This window comes from Protopterus annectens, chromosome 7.part0, assembly GCF_019279795.1.
Source record: "Protopterus annectens isolate FY-2018-M chromosome 7.part0, PAN1.0, whole genome shotgun sequence".
Taxonomy (NCBI): domain Eukaryota; kingdom Metazoa; phylum Chordata; order Ceratodontiformes; family Protopteridae; genus Protopterus; species Protopterus annectens.
The window spans coordinates 613,734,307-613,755,534 of record NC_056739.1 but is presented as its reverse complement, the minus strand read 5'-3'; positions in this window follow the sequence as shown (position 1 = coordinate 613,755,534).

Here is a 21,228-nt window from a genome sequence, read left to right as displayed (position 1 = left end):
ATAACATGTAAACATTAATTTGTGTATAATATAAAAATTGTATATATATTAAAAAACATCCTAGGGCTTCATAACCAAAATTTATATACCTTTTATTAATAGTTTTATATATATTTGGTCCACTTAAGCATTAAACTAATAGATGTATATAGTATCACGTATTATATGGATGTATAAATAAATAAATAAACAAATGAATATATCCCTAAATACCCATAACTACTAAAAAATTTTTTATTAATTATAAAGTTCTTTTATATGTAATTAATAGTTCTTTGAACCTATACATCATAAAAACTAATTATATGTATATAATTGTTGTGTCAAATAAAACCCATATATTAAAATGTCTATGTATATACAATAAAAAATGGTTAAAAACTATGAATATTTAAAAAGTATACATATATATGTATAGAAAATGTGTACATTAAAAACATTATGCATATAAACATTACACTACTTCCCTTTTATACTACATAACCTTAAAGTGGGTTTTGTACTAATATATTCATTAAGCCCAGGATAATGGTGAGCATTCAATAAAATCTGCATCCTTAGTTCTAATAAATCCAAATTGTATTTAGTAATCTTACCCTGTGGGTCATTCATTAAATGTGACGCACCAAAAAACTTAAATTGATGATTTGTATGTTGTACTATATGCCTGGTTAATGCGTTGGTAAGCTTAATATTTTTAATATCTGACAGATGTTCCCTTATACGATTCCTCAAATGTCTACTAGTTTTCCCGACATAAAAGGCGTCACACTGTTGACAAACTGCGATATATATAACATTAATAGTATAACAATTAATATGTTCATGAATCCTAATAGTATGTCTATTTACTGTTATAGTTGTACCGGTATTTATCATGTGTGTGCAAATGGAACACCTGCCACATTTAAAATTGCCCAACGGTTTGTTGGACTGACTAGCTACACAAAAATTTGTACTTTCAAACATTCCCTTAAAAGACATATCTTTTCTGTAAATATATGTGATGTTCCCATTGAAAAAGTTCCCCAAGGTATTATCCAACTTAATTAAATTCCAATCCTTCTTAATTATAGTTTTAATGATATGGGATATATCATTAAATGTAGTAATAAGCAAGGGTATTGTACTGGAATTATAGCATTACTATTGTTAATGTGAATATTAATACCATCTACAGCTATACATTGATTACCGTTCAATATGTCTTTGTAAACTCCATTTTGCCTTTTGTTTTTCACCTCTTCAGAAATGTTTGTACAAAACACTTCAGGATAGCCCCTATTTAAAAATAAGGATATAATGAATCATATTTCATTTTCAAAGTCCACCTCATCACTGACCATTCTGGCAGCCCTCACCATTTGACCTTTAACCACCGCCTTTTTCTGGTGGTCGGGGTGCCAGCTGTCAAAGTGTAAATAAGAATTAGAAAAGGTGGACTTTCTGTGAATGTTGGACCTCAACACATTTTTAACTTTATCATGTGTTAACTTTATATCCAAATAGGTAATACTTTCCTTACTAGTTTCATGTGTAAACCTCAAAAACCAAACATTACTATTCATGTATTCCAAAAAAGCATTTAATTCCGATTGTTCTCCATTCCAAATGATGAACAAATCGTCCAAAAAACGACCATAAAACTTGATATGTGTATAAAATTGACTATTGAACAGATAATTGAGCTCCCAATAAGTCATTATGAAGTTGGCAAACATGGGGGCACATGCTGCCCCCATGGCTACTCCACTCTTTTGTCTGTAATAAGCTCTTTCAAAATATAAGAAATTGTTTATCAGTACAGTTTCCATTAGTTTCGTTAAAACATTAATTTTATTTTGGTCATATAGATTAGTATAAAACAACTGCTCTTCCAACCACTCAAGACCCTTGTCATGGGGTATAACCGTAAAAAGATTACATACATCCATTGTGACAAATGTATCCCCCAAATTAAATTCAATGGTACCAATTTTTTCCAAGAAGTCCCAAGAATCCTTAAAAATATATGGGAAAGTATCTATTCCCGGTTTTAGATGGTAATCCAAGTATTGACTAATAAAATGGGTTTTACTGCGCTTACCATCTACTATGGGTCTAAATTGTAGGTTGTCCAACCCTTTGTGAATTTTTGGGATACCAAAAATTCCACTAATAACAGGATATTCATTTTGTAAAAAACGCCATTCGAATTCATCCAATTCACCCTGATACAACATGTCATTGAGTAATATATCAATTTTTTTAAAAGCTATGTTAATTTCATTTCTACTAATCTCCACATATGCATCTCCCAATAACATAGCATTCATATATGAAATGTAATCCTGATGGTCCACTATGACCACTCCACTACCCTTATCCGGTTTCATTATTCTGATATTTTTAATGGACAAGATGCTTTTAAGTATAGATTCCTCCTTATTAGTCATATTCTTATGAAGATTAGTATTGTATTTATTAAAAACATCCCTAATGTCATTCTCAGTGACTTTTTCAAATAGGGCCACTTTCTCATTCATAGGTGGATTGTATGTGCTCGGTTTAGATAATTTCCTCTCTTCTGTATTAATGTCACAAGGATTGTTTTGAAATAATATTTTTAAATTTAATTTACGCGTAAAAAGTTTTAGATCCACAATAGTATTTACTAAATTCCCTTTTCTACATGGTACAAAACTAAAACCCTTGGAAAATAAATTGACACAGTCTCTATCAAAAACATTATGGGTACAGTTGTATAACATGAAATCCTTTTGATCATTTACTACAACAGTAGGTTTGACAAATAAATGGCAGTCATTTTTCTTTTCTGTAGAAATAACATTGAGAACTTCAAACCCATTGGAATTATCCAAAAAATGCTGATTTACTTCAGATGTCATAAGTAAATCAATGCCATTAATACTCACAACTGTATCATTAAATACGCCACTAAAATCATGTGTTTGGCCGTCAAACACATGTGTGGTCATGTCACTTAATGAACCACTACTGTCCATGTTTTCCATTCTTGTCACTAAGTCATAGTCTTCCATGGACGTCCGGTGTGTATCCATATCACCGGATAATTGAAATCCGCCTGTTGTAGCTATAGTATAATCATTACAGTGAACATTACATTCATGGGAACTGTCTAAAAGGCTGTCTTTAGAAATGGATACATCACCGAATCTAACGTTCGTGTTTATATATGTAAAATTGTTACCTGAAGGTTTTGTAACAGTCCGGTTACCCAATACCTCGTGGAGTAGGACGCCATCAGCTACTTGCGCGCCCTCCACGCGTTTTTTTGAAAATTAACCTTCTTGTTGTTTTCAAAGTCCCGCCTTGGACGCGCACAATACAATTTGGATTTATTAGAACTAAGGATGCAGATTTTATTGAATGCTCACCAGTATCCTGGGCTTAATGAATATAATAGTATAAAACCCATTTTAAGGTTATGTAGTATAAAAGGGAAGTAGTGTAATGTTTATATGCATAATGTTTTTAATGTACACATTTTCTATACATATATATGTATACTTTTTAAATATTCATAGTTTTTAACCATTTTTTATTGTATATACATAGACATTTTAATATATGGGTTTTATTTGACACAACAATTATATACATATAATTAGTTTTATGATGTATAGGTTCAAAGAACTATTAATTACATATAAAAGAACTTTATAATTAATAAAAAATTTTTTAGTAGTTATGGGTATTTAGGGATATATTCATTTGTTTATTTATTTATTTATACATCCATATAATACGTGATACTATATACATCTATTAGTTTAATGCTTAAGTGGACCAAATATATATAAAACTATTAATAAAAGGTATATAAATTTTGGCTATGAAGCCCTAGGATGTTTTTTAATATATATACAATTTTTATATTATACACAAATTAATGTTTACATGTTATATATAAATTATTTATACACATGTATATATTTATTACAAATGCATTTGTTGGATATAAATAATATATTGCAATGCATACTATTCATATTTTAGTATACATAAAAGTGTACAAAACACATATCATTACAAACAGTTGTTTAATTGATTTATTAATTAATCAATCATACAATTATGCATATTTAAGCGGCATGTTTCTGAGTTGTAACTTGTGTTCTGAAGAAGTCCGTGGAGACGGACGAAACCTGGGTCGACGCAAGTTGTGTATTGTTTGTCTACAATAAACTACAATTTGGAGCGTATCATTGGCCTTGGATTATTCATATTCTTAAGATATATTGGATTCATTGTGAAATACAGTTTTCAGCAACCTCAACTACGATTGTGTGCCTTCCCTTCCTATTGGTGTATTGGTTGTGTACGGTTCCTGGTTTGTGGTGCAAATTATGGAAGAAGAAGGCGGCGCCGTTGATGTGGGTGTTTTGCTGAAAGAAATGAATGAACAACTTAAGCTACATACTATGCTTATCAATAAGCTTATGTTATCAGCAACTCAAAGTATGGAGTCTACGGGGAGTTTGGGTTTGCCGCTAACCCAAATTACACCCCCGTCGGTACATCCTGGATCTAATGTTTCCGGTAATTCAAACATCACGAATACCGTTCGGTCCAAAGACACTCACGAACTTTTCAACAGTGAACTATGGAAACAACATCATTATTCCTTCAATTCTGAGAGAACTCCTGTTGAATCAAGTGCTACTAGGGTGAGAGTTAATATGAAAGAAATGTTGAAATCCTTTGTGACAAAACTGTTTAAATTAAAACATACACAAATGGAGAACGGATACCTACGAAGGAATATTGAATTGGGACTAGTTCCCAAAGGACTTAGGCTGTGGAGGTATCCAAATGGTTGCGAAAGTGACCCTGACATGTTGAAGGAACTACATGAATTATTTAATAAAACAGGTTTAGCCTTGATGGAGATAATGATTAACTATAACAACAAAAAAATAGACTCATTATTGGTTGATCTTGAGACACTAAACAGTAATATCAGTCATGATTTACTGTTTGAACAATACTACACTAACTACATAAACATCATTAAAGATGTGGAACATAGCTGTGATATTATATATGAAAAAAAGAACAAAGAAATTCGGAGGGATGTCAAAATATATGAAACGGGGTATGTATACCCAAAATCTAAATGCATAATCCGTAACCATGGGAATGATAGGACGGAAAACGGAAGAGGCCGCCTAGATGAACTTGATGACATCATTTCCCCTTTGCCACCTGAGGATTACAGGCAACATGATTATGGAAGCCCCGTTGATGGAGAAGGGCCGAGGAGATCCAAACGGTTAAGGGGACAAAACATTCATGAAGAGGAAAACGATTATGAACGAACAGGTGCGCGTCCAAAGCGGGACTTTGAAAACAACAAGAAGGTTAATTTTCAAAAAACCGCGTGGAGGGCGCGCAAGTAGCCGATGGCGTCCTTCTCCATGAGGTATTGGGTAACCGGACTGTTACAAAACCTTCAGGTAACAATTTTACATATATAAACACGAACATTAGATTCGGTGATGTATCCATTTCTAAAGACAGCCTTTTAGACAGTTCCCATGAATGTAATGTTCACTGTAATGATTATACTATAGCTACAACAGGCGGATTTCAATTATCCGGTGATATGGATACACACCGGACGTCCATGGAAGACTATGACTTAGTGACAAGAATGGAAAACATGGACAGTAGTGGTTCATTAAGTGACTTGACCACACATGTTTATGACGGTCAAACACATGATTTTAGTGGCGTATTTAATGATACAGTTGTGAGTATTAATGGCAATGATTTACTTATGACATCTGAAGTAAATCAGCATTTTTTGGATAATTCCAATGGGTTTGAAGTTCTCAATGTTATTTCTACAGAAAAGAAAAATGACTGCCATTTATTTGTCAAACCTACTGTTGTAGTAAATGATCAAAAGGATTTCATGTTATACAACTATACCCATAATGTTTTTGATAGAGACTGTGTCAATTTATTTTCCAAGGGTTTTAGTTTTGTACCATGTAGAAAAGGGAATTTAGTAAATACTATTGTAGATCTAAAACTTTTTACGTGTAAATTAAATTTAAAATTATTATTTCAAAACAATCCTTGTGACATTAATACAGAAGAGAGGAAATTATCTAAACCGAGCACATACAATCCACCTATGAATGAGAAAGTGGCCCTATTTGAAAAAGTCACTGAGAATGACATTAGGGATGTTTTTAATAAATACAGTACTAATCTTCATAAGAATATGACTAATAAGGAGGAATCTATACTTAAAAGCATCTTGTCCATTAAAAATATCAGAATAATGAAACCAGATAAGGGTAGTGGAGTGGTCATAGTGGACCATCAGGATTACATTTCATATATGAATGCTATGTTATTGGGAGATGCATATGTGGAGATTAGTAGAAATGAAATTAACATAGCTTTTAAAAAAATTGATATATTACTCAATGACATGTTGTATCAGGGTGAATTGGATGAATTCGAATGGCGTTTTTTACAAAATGAATATCCTGTTATTAGTGGAATTTTTGGTATCCCAAAAATTCACAAAGGGTTGGACAACCTACAATTTAGACCCATAGTAGATGGTAAGCGCAGTAAAACCCATTTTATTAGTCAATACTTGGATTACCATCTAAAACCGGGAATAGATACTTTCCCATATATTTTTAAGGATTCTTGGGACTTCTTGGAAAAAATTGGTACCATTGAATTTAATTTGGGGGATACATTTGTCACAATGGATGTATGTAATCTTTTTACGGTTATACCCCATGACAAGGGTCTTGAGTGGTTGGAAGAGCAGTTGTTTTATACTAATCTATATGACCAAAATAAAATTAATGTTTTAACGAAACTAATGGAAACTGTACTGAAAAACAATTTCTTATATTTTGAAGGAGCTTATTACAGACAAAAGAGTAGAGTAGCCATGGGGGCAGCATGTGCCCCCATGTTTGCCAACTTCATAATGACTTATTGGGAGCTCAATTATCTGTTCAATAGTCAATTTTATACACATATCAAGTTTTATGGTCGTTTTTTGGACGATTTGTTCATCATTTGGAATGGAGAACAATCGGAATTAAATGCTTTTTTGGAATACATGAATAGTAATGTTTGGTTTTTGAGGTTTACACATGAAACTAGTAAGGAAAGTATTACCTATTTGGATATAAAGTTAACACATGATAAAGTTAAAAATGTGTTGAGGTCCAACATTCACAGAAAGTCCACCTTTTCTAATTCTTATTTACACTTTGACAGCTGGCACCCCGACCACCAGAAAAAGGCGGTGGTTAAAGGTCAAATGGTGAGGGCTGCCAGAATGGTCAGTGATGATGTGGACTTTGAAAATGAAATACGATTCATTATATCCTTATTTTTAAATAGGGGCTATCCTGAAGTGTTTTGTACAAACATTTCTGAAGAGGTGAAAAACAAAAGGCAAAATGGAGTTTACAAAGACATATTGAACGGTAATCAATGTATAGCTGTAGATGGTATTAATATTCACATTAACAATAGTAGACGCTATAATTCCAGTACAATACCCTTGTTTATTACTACATTTAATGATATATCCCATATCATTAAAACTATAATTAAGAAGAATTGGAATTTAATTAAGTTGGATAATACCTTGGGGAACTTTTTCAATGGGAACATCACATATATTTACAGAAAAGATATGTCTTTTAAGGGAATGTTTGAAAGTACAAATTTTTGTGTAGCTAGTCAGTCCAACAAACCGTTGGGCAATTTTAAATGTGGCAGGTGTTCCATTTGCACACACATGATAAATACCGGTACAACTATAACAGTAAATAGACATACTATTAGGATTCATGAACATATTAATTGTTATACTATTAATGTTATATATATCGCAGTTTGTCAACAGTGTGACGCCTTTTATGTCGGGAAAACTAGTAGACATTTGAGGAATCGTATAAGGGAACATCTGTCAGATATTAAAAATATTAAGCTTACCAACGCATTAACCAGGCATATAGTACAACATACAAATCATCAATTTAAGTTTTTTGGTGTGTCACATTTAATGAATGACCCACAAGTTAAGATTACTAAATACAATTTGGATTTATTAGAACTAAGGATGCAGATTTTATTGAATGCTCACCAGTATCCTGGGCTTAATGAATATATTAGTATAAAACCCATTTTAAGGTTATGTAGTATAAAAGGGAAGTAGTGTAATGTTTATATGCATAATGTTTTTAATGTACACATTTTCTATACATATATATGTATACTTTTTAAATATTCATAGTTTTTATCCATTTTTTATTGTATATACATAGACATTTTAATATATGGGTTTTATTTGACACAACAATTATATACATATAATTAGTTTTTATGATGTATAGGTTCAAAGAACTATTAATTACATATAAAAGAACTTTATAATTAATAAAAATTTTTTTAGTAGTTATGGGTATTTAGGGATATATTCATTTGTTTATTTATTTATTTATACATCCATATAATACGTGATACTATATACATCTATTAGTTTAATGCTTAAGTGGACCAAATATATATAAAACTATTAATAAAAGGTATATAAATTTTGGTTATGAAGCCCTAGGATGTTTTTTAATATATATACAATTTTTATATTATACACAAATTAATGTTTACATGTTATATATAAATTATTTATACACATGTATATATTTATTACAAATGCATTTGTTGGATATAAATAATATATTGCAATGCATACTATTCATATTTTAGTATACATAAAAGTGTACAAAATACATATCATTACAAACAGTTGTTTAATTGATTTATTAATTAATCAATCATACAATTATGCATATTTAAGCGGCATGTTTCTGAGTTGTAACTTGTGTTCTGAAGAAGTCCGTGGAGACGGACGAAACCTGGGTCGACGCAAGTTGTGTATTGTTTGTCTACAATAAACTACAATTTGGAGCGTATCATTGGCCTTGGATTATTCATATTCTTAAGATATATTGGATTCATTGTGAAATACAGTTTTCAGCAACCTCAACTACGATTGTGTGCCTTCCCTTCCAATTGGTGTATTGGTTGTGTACGGTTCCTGGTCAGTTTTGTAGATTGCTGAACTGAACTCGGTTACCAACCGAGTACATTTCTGCACACTGCACTCGTCCTGCATGGAAGGCTGCCAGCTTCCTGGATCACATGTTACCCTCATTTGCATGATTTTCACCTGCAAATGAGGGTAATTTGCATACAGGAGCTTGGTCCATGCAGGATTAGCCTAAGAGCTCATGTGCACGTCCTGGGAGCTCGTTCCTGGATCTCACATCGGCCATAAACTAATCCTGCATGCTATAAAGGGCTTTGTAAGTCTGGGGGATTGTTTTCAATAACATCTTAAATCAAAGAAGAACCAGCAAACTATTGAACATAGATTTCCAAACACTTTGCAAATCAATGAAATTTCATGCAAAACAGTATAGTATACCTATATACATATATAAACAAACTCAAGCATAGAACACCTCAGTATATTTTTACCAAACCAAGACTGTAACATAAAATGACCAGTCCACAAGACATATATGGTAGATTAAATAAAATAATGCAACATATTCCAATTTATGGATAAATTTCATGTTTGTCATGTACCATGTCCTGGTCAAAACAAAACAAAATCCAAGAGTTCTTAAAAGAAATGCTGGTTCTTGTACTTCATGGTGTGGGGCCACTAGCGACAGATTTAGATGGCAAAAGCTTATCTGACCCTTCCTTGTATGGACCATGTTTCCAGTATTTAAACACAGTGGGATATTCTATAGATATAAATATAAATATTTAAGTCTGTTCTAGTTCTGATGGGACTAGCTGTTGTTTACAAGCCACGTTATCAAATAACCAAAATTCTGCATGTCACTAGTCTGTTAGTGAAGCATTATTCACCCAGCTTGCTGCATCAGTAACTTAAAATTGTTCAGAGTTTGTATATGATCAAGCAACATAGAGACAATGCCATCAGAAAGCATTATTTACCAGCAGTCTTGCATCCCCTGAATAAAGTAGGTAATGCCATCTTTCTATCAGTTTGAAACTAGAGAATTTCTATAGCTGTCTATCTGTATATCTGTCTATACATATATATATATATATATATATATATATATATATATATATATATCTACACACACACACACACACATATATATATATATATACATATGTATATATATATATATATATATATATATATATATATATATGCATGTATATGTATATATCTATGATAAGGGTGGCATGCATCTAAATCAATATGAGTCCTTGTTGAAAACAGAGCAAATCTCTTCCCCAGCATAGTTTTGGCCTTTCCTACCAACCCCATTCAGTTTTCTCTAATTCTGAATATCTCCTTCTGGAAGTACTTATAACATAGCACTCACATTCATGGACTCAATGAAAGTAATAATCATGCTGTATTATAACTGGATTGGATTTACACCTAATCTCTAAGCTCCTAGGCTTAGATTTGTAGAATATGTCTCATAACTGTAGGTACTGCTAAACATTTAACTTTTCAGACCCTTGAGAATTTTGACAGCAATGAAAACCTACAAATAGCCCCATCTGTCAGTTCAAGAGATCTGACCATCTCAGATATCCTTGCAATATCCATTGCTCCAAAAATATACGTTGAGCAGCTATTTGGTACAATATATTAGCCCAAATTATTTCTGGTTTCAATGGCTCTTCCTTACCATGAAATAATTTCTTAATCCTTCTGTCAAAGAAGCCATGTGAGTGGAATGGCAGATTTAGAGATGTAGCAAATGAGTATACACCTCTGCATATATATATATATATATATATATTGCTGAAAACTGGGCAATGACCACCCCCTTGATTCCCAGATGTACACGAAATTTTCCGAGCAACCCACGGGGCCTTTCCTCCCAGAGTAAATTGGACTCAAGCCTCTGAATCCTATTTGGAAATTTTGTAAAGGCAATTTGAGCATCATTTTGACAACATTAATTTTAGAGGGAAACTTTATTTTTTATCTCAATAGTATAGCAGTTAGAACTTTAAAAAGGGAATTTGCATTTATACTTAGATCGAGGTCATGATTTTTTACATACTACTATGCCTACGTAAGTGATTTTTTTACCAACAGTATCCCATGCATGGTAAGAGTGTCTGTTATTTCCTTACACTGGGAATTTAGTGGTAATAAACTACATTTATTCCCATATAACTTTAATCCTGCTTCTATGCTAAACTTATGTAATACCTTCAACTATTGGACAAGGTTTGTTTAGACCGACCACTCATTTTTAGCAATCCATTCGTAACTAAGTGTGCATTTGAATACCTGTGGAATCTTTTGATGCAGGTAACAGGCAAATATTTCAATAGCTAACACAAAAAGAAGACTGATAATGGGTATGCTTGTCTAGTGCATCTGTGTACTTGAGTTTAGGCCATTGGCAGTAACATATGCCTGTGGGTCAGAATACAAGATTTGATACAAATATGAAAATTCCATGGGAAACCCATATCTGTGAAAAGCCTGCCAAAAGAAAGTCCCATGACATGGTATCAAAGGCATTTTTATAGATCAAGACAGTGCTACCCAAAGTTAGTAAACACCCTTACTTACCTGCATAATATTCTGCTACACACCCAGCAAATCTAAGCATCCTTGCCCCCCCCCCCCCTTGACAGTCCCCTGTTGAAATGCAAACACCAATCTTGGAAGACTGGGTTCCAGCTGCCTGGCCAGTATTTTATGCAGGGCCTTTATTTCAATTTGTAAGAGAGAGATATTAGCAGGTAGCTGGCCTGCAAGGCAGGGTCCTTGCCAGGCTTCTGTAGCCACTATTAGGCAAGAGTGCAGAAGGTAGCCTACCTCCTGGACTTCACTGAAATGTTTATACATGGATAAAGAACTTCATTACATTATTTTGTACTATCAGGGTCAGGAACTTTATCAACCTTTAAATTGACAATGCCCAAGTGAGCCACATATACGTGTATAGGTTTGTATACTCTTACCTTCTCCCTATCTCCTAACACAGGTTACTGTATATTCTCTGGAATGGTCATTATTTTGCTTTCATTATTTTCACTAGCCCATGTATAAAATGGACTGAAGTATCTGCCAAGAAAGGTACTGCATCATAGAGGATCGTACCTATCAGTGTAATCCCTTTGCAACCTTTATAACTACATTGGATGACTGGTGTGTGATCACAAATTTCACAAGGAATATGTGGAGAAAGTCTACTCAATGAGGGGTGGGCACTATTTTCCACCACTACTGGGTAATATGGCTAAGTTTCTTGATGGTCTCTATTTGTCTATAAGCTTGGTAAGAACCTATGAACATAAAGTTAAGTCTATTATTAAGTCTTGTAATGCCTGTGTATTTCCAGGAAGATGGGTCTTTTCCTGCTGAATGTTTCTCTAAAAAGGGATCACTTGCTACATTAAAATCTCCTGATGTTCTAAGCAGTAATTTAAGTTTTCAGCATTAGATCAGGTACCATACATGGCTAGGGGTGGATCCTGGAAAAATAAACTAGAATATCATGAATTACGCTTTTCCATCTGTATGACGCAGGTCTCACACATTTTATAGGTTCATAGGTTCATAGTATATACTAGACTAATAGCCACTAGGGTCTTTATAAACCTAGCCATCAACCCAACCCAATTGCATTCCCTAGTAATAGGTGCATCTTAACTGGGTTGAATATGTTTGTTAGGTGAGACATATTAGGTAGGGGGGGTATGTTACTTCAGAGGTTGCTAAAAAGTTATGTGGGGGATATATTATGTCAGAATTGTTAAAAAAAAAAAAAAAAAAAAACAACTGCTTTGGACATCTACTGTGGTACACAGTATCCTTAAGACAGGAGAACATGGATCACAGACTGCGTGCCATGGCAGGGCTAACCACTTGAAGGTGTAAAATATATGGCTCTAGGTGATTCAGTCAGACTCACATCACCAAATGGGCATGAGTATTTGCCGGTGATAAGTGGGTTGAGGATGTAGCCTACTCTGACCTATAGCAGGGACCCATGGGAACAGTGGGAGGGGTGCACATGCCCTTGCTGGCTAGTGTATGCCTGCCATAAAGCCCAGCAGCTGTGGGTCAATAAGCTACTGGATGTCTGGTGTCCAGCTGCTGAGCCTGGGTTACCTGAGATAGCTCTATTGAGCAAAAGTTGGACATAAAACCTGCCAAATATGAAATAAGAATAGCTGCACTCAGTGCAGGTTTTCTGATAGGATGGTGCATGGAAGTGGATGGCATGCTGGTATGGAGGAGGCTGGACATCTTATGTATCCAAGAGACAAGATGGAAGGACAACAAATAGAGTTGACTTGGGATCCATATTCTACTACTCAGAAGAAGGACAGGCTAGAAATGGTGTGGAAATTGTGGTGAGAGAGAGGCTTCAGAAGACAGTGAGGGATAGCATCAGAATTGGAGCGTATTATCATGGAACTCATAAACAAAGTCATTGGGAGCCTCCAGACACTGGACCCTACCCAATTCGGCTTTGTTAAGGGCAGATCTTGCCTCTTAACCCTAGTTGATTTCTTTGAAACAGTTACCAAAGCCATAGATGTGGGCAAGGTAGTCCACACTGCCTACCTGGACCTCGCAAAAGCCTTCGACACAATACCCCATTCGGGCATCATAAATAAGCTTACCAGCTTAAATATCAACCCCTATATCACAAGATGGGTTGCAAACTGGCTCAGAGATAGAACCCACATGGTCAGAATCGCAGGTGCCATGTCCAAATCCAAACCAGTCACAAGTGGCATTCCACAGGGCTCAGTTCTGGGACCTCTCTTGTTCAGCATATGCTTCTCTGAGGTTCAGGCTAACACGGGAGGATTATGGCTGACAAAGTTCACAGATGACTGCAAACTGGGGGCCATAATCGAATCTCCAGCTGACACAAGCATCCTCCAAAAGGGTCTCACAGAGATGGATGCTTGGTGCCAGAGCCACGGCCTCAAGCTAAATGCTAAAAAGTGCATAGTCATCCCCTTTGGGAAAAACAAGGTGCCCGCAAATTACCACATAGGTGGTAATCCATTAAGTACAGAAGAAGTAATTAGAGATTTGTGGACCAACATAGATAGTAATCTCTCCTTTGATAATCACGTTGCCAAAGTGGTTAGAAAGACCTTCTATATAGCCCACCTTATCACAAAAGGGTTCGCATCTAGATCAAGAGAGGTCATTCTGCCCCTCTACTCATCACTCATCAGGCCCATAATTGAATACAATGCCCCTTTTGGGATGTACCTTACCCAACACCTGCAGCAACTGGAGAGACCCCAAAAGTACCTCACCAAGAGGATCATGGGCTACAAACAGATGTCCTATGTAGCTTGACTAAAGAAACTCCAGCTCTACTCTGTTGCTTACCGCCTACTCAGAGGCGATCTATGCCTGAGGTACAAAGCCATGTCAAACCCAGAATTAATGGACATGCTCCACCTCAAAAAATCCAAGTCCCTTAGAGCTACACGCTACAGGGACCTAAACCTCAGCACAAAAATAAATGGGACATGCTGGAGGGACAGATTCATTTCCCAGAGGCTCCCCTCACTCTGAAATATAACCCTAATTCATGTTAGACATAGCCCCTCGCTGACCCTCTTCAAGCGAAATTTGGACGCGTGGATGGGAAATCGCAAATTCACCCCTGGGATCTCTCCTGTGTCCCTGCTAGACAGAGGCACAGTAAACTAATCTTAAAAGGGTACCTTCTGTGACCTACTTTACAGAGGCATAGTAGGCTAATCTAATAGTGAGGCGGAAGCCAAATACACTCTGGCTAGGCTTATAAATGCCCTAGGGCAGATAGCCTAGTATCTACCTATGAACCTGTGAACCTAATTAGTGACAGAATCATGGCAATCAGACTCCTAATGATAGGGCAGTATTCATAATCTCAGCCTATGCTGCACAGCAGGGTTGTGATAGTGAGGAAAAGATTGCATTTAGACAGCAGTTGCAGAACCTACTAGATAAAGCAGAACAACAAGAATTGGTGTTGATAATGGGCGACTTGACTGCACATATTGGGACAGACAGAATAGAATATGAGGACTGCATGGGTCCACATGGGTGGTGCAAATGGAATAAAGAAGAAGAGGCCATTCTATATTTCTGTCTGGCAAATGGCTTGATAGTAGCCAATGGATGGTTCAGAGAGAGAGATAGTCACAAGATCATATACAAGAGTGGCCCACACGCAACTCAGGTAGACTTCCTCCTAATAAGAAAAGTGCACTGGGGTAGAATCAGTGACTGTAAAGTCATCCCCAGTGAAAGAGTCCCACTGGTTGCAAACAATGGTCAGAGAAGCTCTAATGTCAACAGAAACCAGGTTGAAGACCTAGAAATTGACTGGAGAGAAAGTACAACAGTTCAAGGAATTACTCAGGGGCCTAGCACCCCAAGAAAAGGAGGAAATAGATGGAGTTGAAGAAGAATGGCGGCACCTCAAAACATCATGTGTGAGGACTACAGAACAGATATGTGGCCGAGCCAAGTATGGAAATAAAGTACACAAGGAAAGCTGGTGGTGGAATGCAGATGTCCAGGAAGTCTTCAAAAGAAAGAAGGTGTGCAGGAAAAAAGTGGGAGATAGAAAAAATGGCTCAGGCTATGAAGGAATACTGGTTGTCTAAGAAAGGAGTTGCAATAACAAAGAAAAGGGCATCAGAGTCAGGTCCCTATCAGCATCTCGAATGCTGACAATATCAACTTTGATATTGTTGCATCGAGAATGCCGAAAGGGCAGAACGTCGAACAGGTAAACAGAAATCTCCATAAGGGGAGATTTTCATTTACCTCAATGTAATGCGGTCTCGGAGTTGGTATATTTAAGTAGCGGGGGGTGTGGGGGTGCATGGGGGCTTGCCTCTCTGCCTACACCCTTTAGTTTTTTGGGGGGGTTATTTTTTTATTGGCATTCGAAAATGTAATGGGTCGATCATTTGGGTTTGACATTTAGTGATTTGACCTATTACATTTTCGAAATGCTGATATAGACCCTCAGAGGCACTTTACCAGATTCTGGAAAGTGACTCAGTAGGTGGCACAAAGAAACTATATCATTTTGAAGACAAATAGAGAAAGGTAAAGAAAATGCTCAGACACTTTTCATAATAGATGCCAGCAACAACCTGCTCACCAGCCACATGATGTTAAAGGCAGAAGAAGGTAGTACTTCCCAGCTTCTGAATGAAGAAAATCCCACAGAAGTTGTACTGCCCCAGACACAGCCTACAATGAGAGATGAAGAGGAGCCCACCCTAGAAGAAGTAAGAATAGCATTAAGGAAAAAGAAGTCGGGGAACACAGCAGGTTCAGATTAGGTCAAAGCAGATATGATAAAGATGATGAGTGAGATGGGGAGAAATGGTTATTGAGGGTACTCATAGCAGTGTGGAGGGAAAGGTATATCTCAGATGACAGGATAATAAGCATACTCATGCCAATGTTCAAGAACAAAGGGGACATTCACAACTGCAGGCAGTGCAGAGGTATCAAACTCCTCTCAGATTGCATGAAAGTTCTGGAGAGGGTGATTGAAAAATGGATATGCAGAGTAGTAGAAAGTAAGATGGGAAATAAAAAGTTCAGGTTCAGATCAGCATGCAGCGCAAGTGACCCAATGTTTGGCATAAGACATATAGTTGAAAAGAAGCTGGAGATGAGGAAAGAGTCCAACTGGGCATTTCTGGACATGAAGAAAGCATATGAGAAGGTCCCAAGAAAGTTAATTTGGAGAGTACTTTGGTGTTTCAAACTCCCAGGAAAAACTGGCAGAATTAGTTCAGGCTATTTACAAAGACCCAATGACTTATGTATGAATAGTATTTGGTCTCACAAAGGGGTTCCTAGTGGGAGTGAGTGAGTGTGCATCAGGGTTCACCTCTGAGCCCACTGCTGTTCATACTGGTGATGGATTACATTAGCAAACAGGTTGGACAGTGCAGATCAACATAGTTGCTATGCAGATGATGTGGCATTACAGGCAGACTCTGATCAAGAACTTCAGCAAAGGATAAGAGGAATGGAATGCAAATCTGAAGGCACGTTGGATGAATTAAAGTATAGATAAGACACAGGTTGTGGCAGCAAATTGGGGAAATCAGAAGAAGCTGAGAATTGAGATTGATGATAGTGGAACAGTTTAATAGTTTCAAGTATCTGAGAGGGGGTTGTTGAGGAGAAGGTACGTCTGAATGAAGTGGTCAAAGCTAGAATCAGAGGAGCTGCATCCAATTGGCACAGAGTGTCAGGGGTAGTTGTATGACAGAAGAATGCTAAATAAGCTGAGAAACAAGGGATACAAGCCAGTGGTGGGAGCAGCACTACTCTGTGGTACAGAAACCTGGAGAATAAAAGTGAAGCAGATGAGGACGCTAGAGGTGATGGAAATGAAGTACCTGAGGAGGCTGGTAGGATGCAGACTGTGGTACAGATGAAGAAAGGAGGACAAAAGAGAAGAAGCTAGAGTAGCTCTAACTGTAGAAAAGATGAAAGAGAACAAATTAAGGTGATTAATGTACCAAGAAAAATCTACCATCGATAAATTTGCCTAATAAAGGATGTAAATAACTTATACACATTGCAACACAGATATGTATGTGCTAAATTTATTTTCACATATAAAGTACTACATGATGACTCATTACAGGCTGCAATTAATATATAGAAAAAGCAGAAGACAAGCTGGGTGAAGAAGATTTAGGGAAGACAGAAAGAAAGTATGAGGAAATGAGGGTATCCAGCAAAGAAGTGGCTGGATTGTGAGAGAGACGATCTGCAACACTCACATATGAATGTCAAAGAAGGCAGGAGTGTGGCATTGAATCAAGAGACGTGTCAACAACACACCGACCCCATGTAGTAAATGGGAAAAAAAGGTGGATGATGATGATATGTTAGTTAGGGAATGTTTACTATTAGCCTCTACCTATAAGAGACATGGGTCCAGCCTGGGGATGAATTTGCGATTTCCCATCCAATGGTCAAGGGTACATTTGAGCAGGGTTAGGGATGGATTCTGCTTCACATGGATGGGGATACTTTGAGTCACATATTTGTCTCAGCAGCTTATTCCAATTATGTCACAATCCGAGTTCAAATCCCTGGAGCTAGTGCTTCTGGCACTGCTCATTTCACAGATTTACACAAGCTTCTCTTCCTATTCTATACAGGTAGTTTATCCCACAGTGCTTCAGCTGTTGATGTCAAATATAAATATTTCAACCATGCTTTAAACTTTGGAACTTAAAACTTTGAATTCTTATTTTAAGTTCTAGATTGCACTGAGATAGATATATATTAAGTGCAGCCTGCAATGAGTTATCATGTCATATTTTATTTATTATTTATTTATTTTGACATTTGTTGACCAGGTTAGTCCAACTGGGCAGATTCCCTTTTTTAGTGGATCACATTCTATTACATACAAATACATAAACAAGAAATATTTTTTGGAATATATGCAAGATAAAATAAGGTAGGTAACAGATCGTGTGGAAAAGAATCAAAGGAAGGAGGGGTTACTTGTAGCAGTGGGGAGAGGTATATTACGTTGGGTCAGGGCAGGAGCAAGTCCATGAGTTAAATAGATTATCCTTTAAAGGTTTTTTTAAACACTTTGTGTTAGAAATCATTTTTAAATGTCGGGGCAGTTTATTCCATGCATTGGCAACTAGTGATTGTATAGAAGTTTTCCAATGTTTTTTGGGGGCATGTAAGTTTCCAAGAAGTGTTGGCCACAGCTACAGAGTGTATGATTAGGAGTATAACGAGAGATGAGAGTTGAGAGAGCAGGACAGTCATTGGGTTTGTTTAGTATGGAGGAAATCAGGTGTAGATGAGGCAGAAGGAGTTGTTAGTGGAGTTCTAGCCACTTTTGTTTTTTTAGATATAGGCAGTGGTGTGAGCGATAGGGTTGATTTGCAGCAAATCCACCAATTTTATTATATGTCAGTTCAAGCTTAGACGTAAAGTTTGATTTTAAGTTAGTAAGGATTAAAGGGGCATATAACAGAGTGAGTAGGAGATAGGCTTGTGCAAGAGCGAGTTTAGATTCATTTCTGAAGAATCTTTTGTTTCTCTAGAGTAAGCCCAGTTTTGATGAGTCTTTTTGTTTCATTGTTGGATATGTAGTTTGAATTTTAGTTGGTCATCTATTATGACTCTTAATAGTTTAGTGTGTGTGGTTCAACCCTGATAGTTGTGTTAATGAGGGAGGTGACAGTGAAGGCAGATTTAGGGTGTTGGAAAGATTTAGTGGAGAAGAGGAGGAGTTTAGTTTTCTTGGTGTCGAGTAAGAGTTGGTTGGATGTTAGCCATTTTTCAACTGAGTGGAGAGATTCTTGGGTAAGGGTGAGGAGGTGGGAGAGATTGTCAGAGAAAGAAATTATTGTAGAGTCATCAGCATATTGTATTAATGAGGAGTGAGGACAGGAGATATATAAGTTGTTAGTGAAAGTGTTAAACATTAGGGGTCCATGATGAGATTTGAACAATTGTAGGGAGTGTCTTTGGGTATAAGTTGGAACGCGGTGACTTAGAGTTAGGCAGTGTGGTGGGGTTGTGATATAGGTTAGGGTTGGAAGTAAGGATCCAGTCAAATGTAATGATGGTGTTAGTGTGTTTACTCAGATGGTAGGGGAAGTGATTAGTTGGGAGAAGCCATAGAGGATGATGCTAGTATTTGGAGAGTCTGAGGTTAGAGAATTCCAGTCTATGTTTATAGCTATGTCTTTAGATGTGAAAATACGTTTACCCCATACATATCTATTTTGCAATGTGTATAAATTAAGGTATTCACATCTCTCTATATAAGTCAGATTTATTGATGTTAGACTTTTTGGTGTGTTTTTCTGATTCTAAATTCCTATGGTGTTCTAATATATAAATGGAGGAGATGTTATATTCAAAGAGTAGCTGATGTATGTATGTTAGCCAATTTGCTACCTCTAGTCATGAGGTTTCTAATTGTTAAATGTCTCAACAAATTAATATGCCAGCATATAAACCAATAAAAACTTTTGGGCATAGCAATTCCTACATCTTTATAATGCTTGATCTCTTTATAATGCTTGACCTCTTGTAGTAATGTAGATATCATAAATATTCACCTTATAATACAAGACTGCCAAAATACATGAAGTTACATTTGTAGACTCATCCCTGATATTAATACCAGCCATGCAGGAGCTGACAGCTGGTATAGATGATGAAGCCAATTTTACAGTCATTGCTGTGTTGCTAAGTCAACATTTTTTGGGGAGATAGTTTAAATAGTGTAAGTCAAAGTAAAGATTCTTCAGAAAAATCTGATTTAATTGGCACAGACGCAAAACAAATGTACCTGGTGGGACTAACCCAGTCTAAAAAATAAATAAACTCAATGTTTATTGTAATGTGGTCATACAATTCCATAAGGTTAGGGAGAGTAGATCTAACCTTTGTAAAACCACACTGGTTAATATCCAGTAGTATCAGTTTGTTGTTATCATTTACTGTATAACATCATAGAAAGATACTAGGCTATTGGTCCTGAGGCCCTTACAAGCCTAGCCAGGAATTTAGCCCATGTTCCAACAACTCAGCACCCATGCCACTGTCCAGCAGGGACACAGGTGGAATCCTGGGGGTGTATTTTCTGTTCCCCATCCAGTTATCCAGGTTGCTGTCAAAAAGGTTTAATGAGGTACTCTGCTTTACATGGAGAGGGAGTCTATTCCACAAAAGCCGGGGTTTCTAGAACAGAAATCTGTCCCAGCAACAAGTCCTATTGATGTCACAGACCAGTTTGAGGTCATGCGTGCGGGTTACTCGAGTGTAGCTTGATTTGTGGATATGAAGCAGTCCCATCAGGGTGGGGTCTGAGATTACTTTGTATGCCAAACAGAGGTCTCCTCTGAGGAGTCTGTAGAAGACTGATTAAAGAGGCAGGACTTTTAGCCTATCTGTGTATGGTAGATGTTTGAGGCCCTGGATTCTCTGGGTGAGGAACGTTTGTGGTCTCTCCAGCTGCTGCATGTGCTTTGTGAGGTACATGTCAAAAGGGGCATTGTACTCAATAATGGGTCTTATAAGGGAAGAATACAGGGATGTTATGACCACCTTGTCCCTGGATGACATAC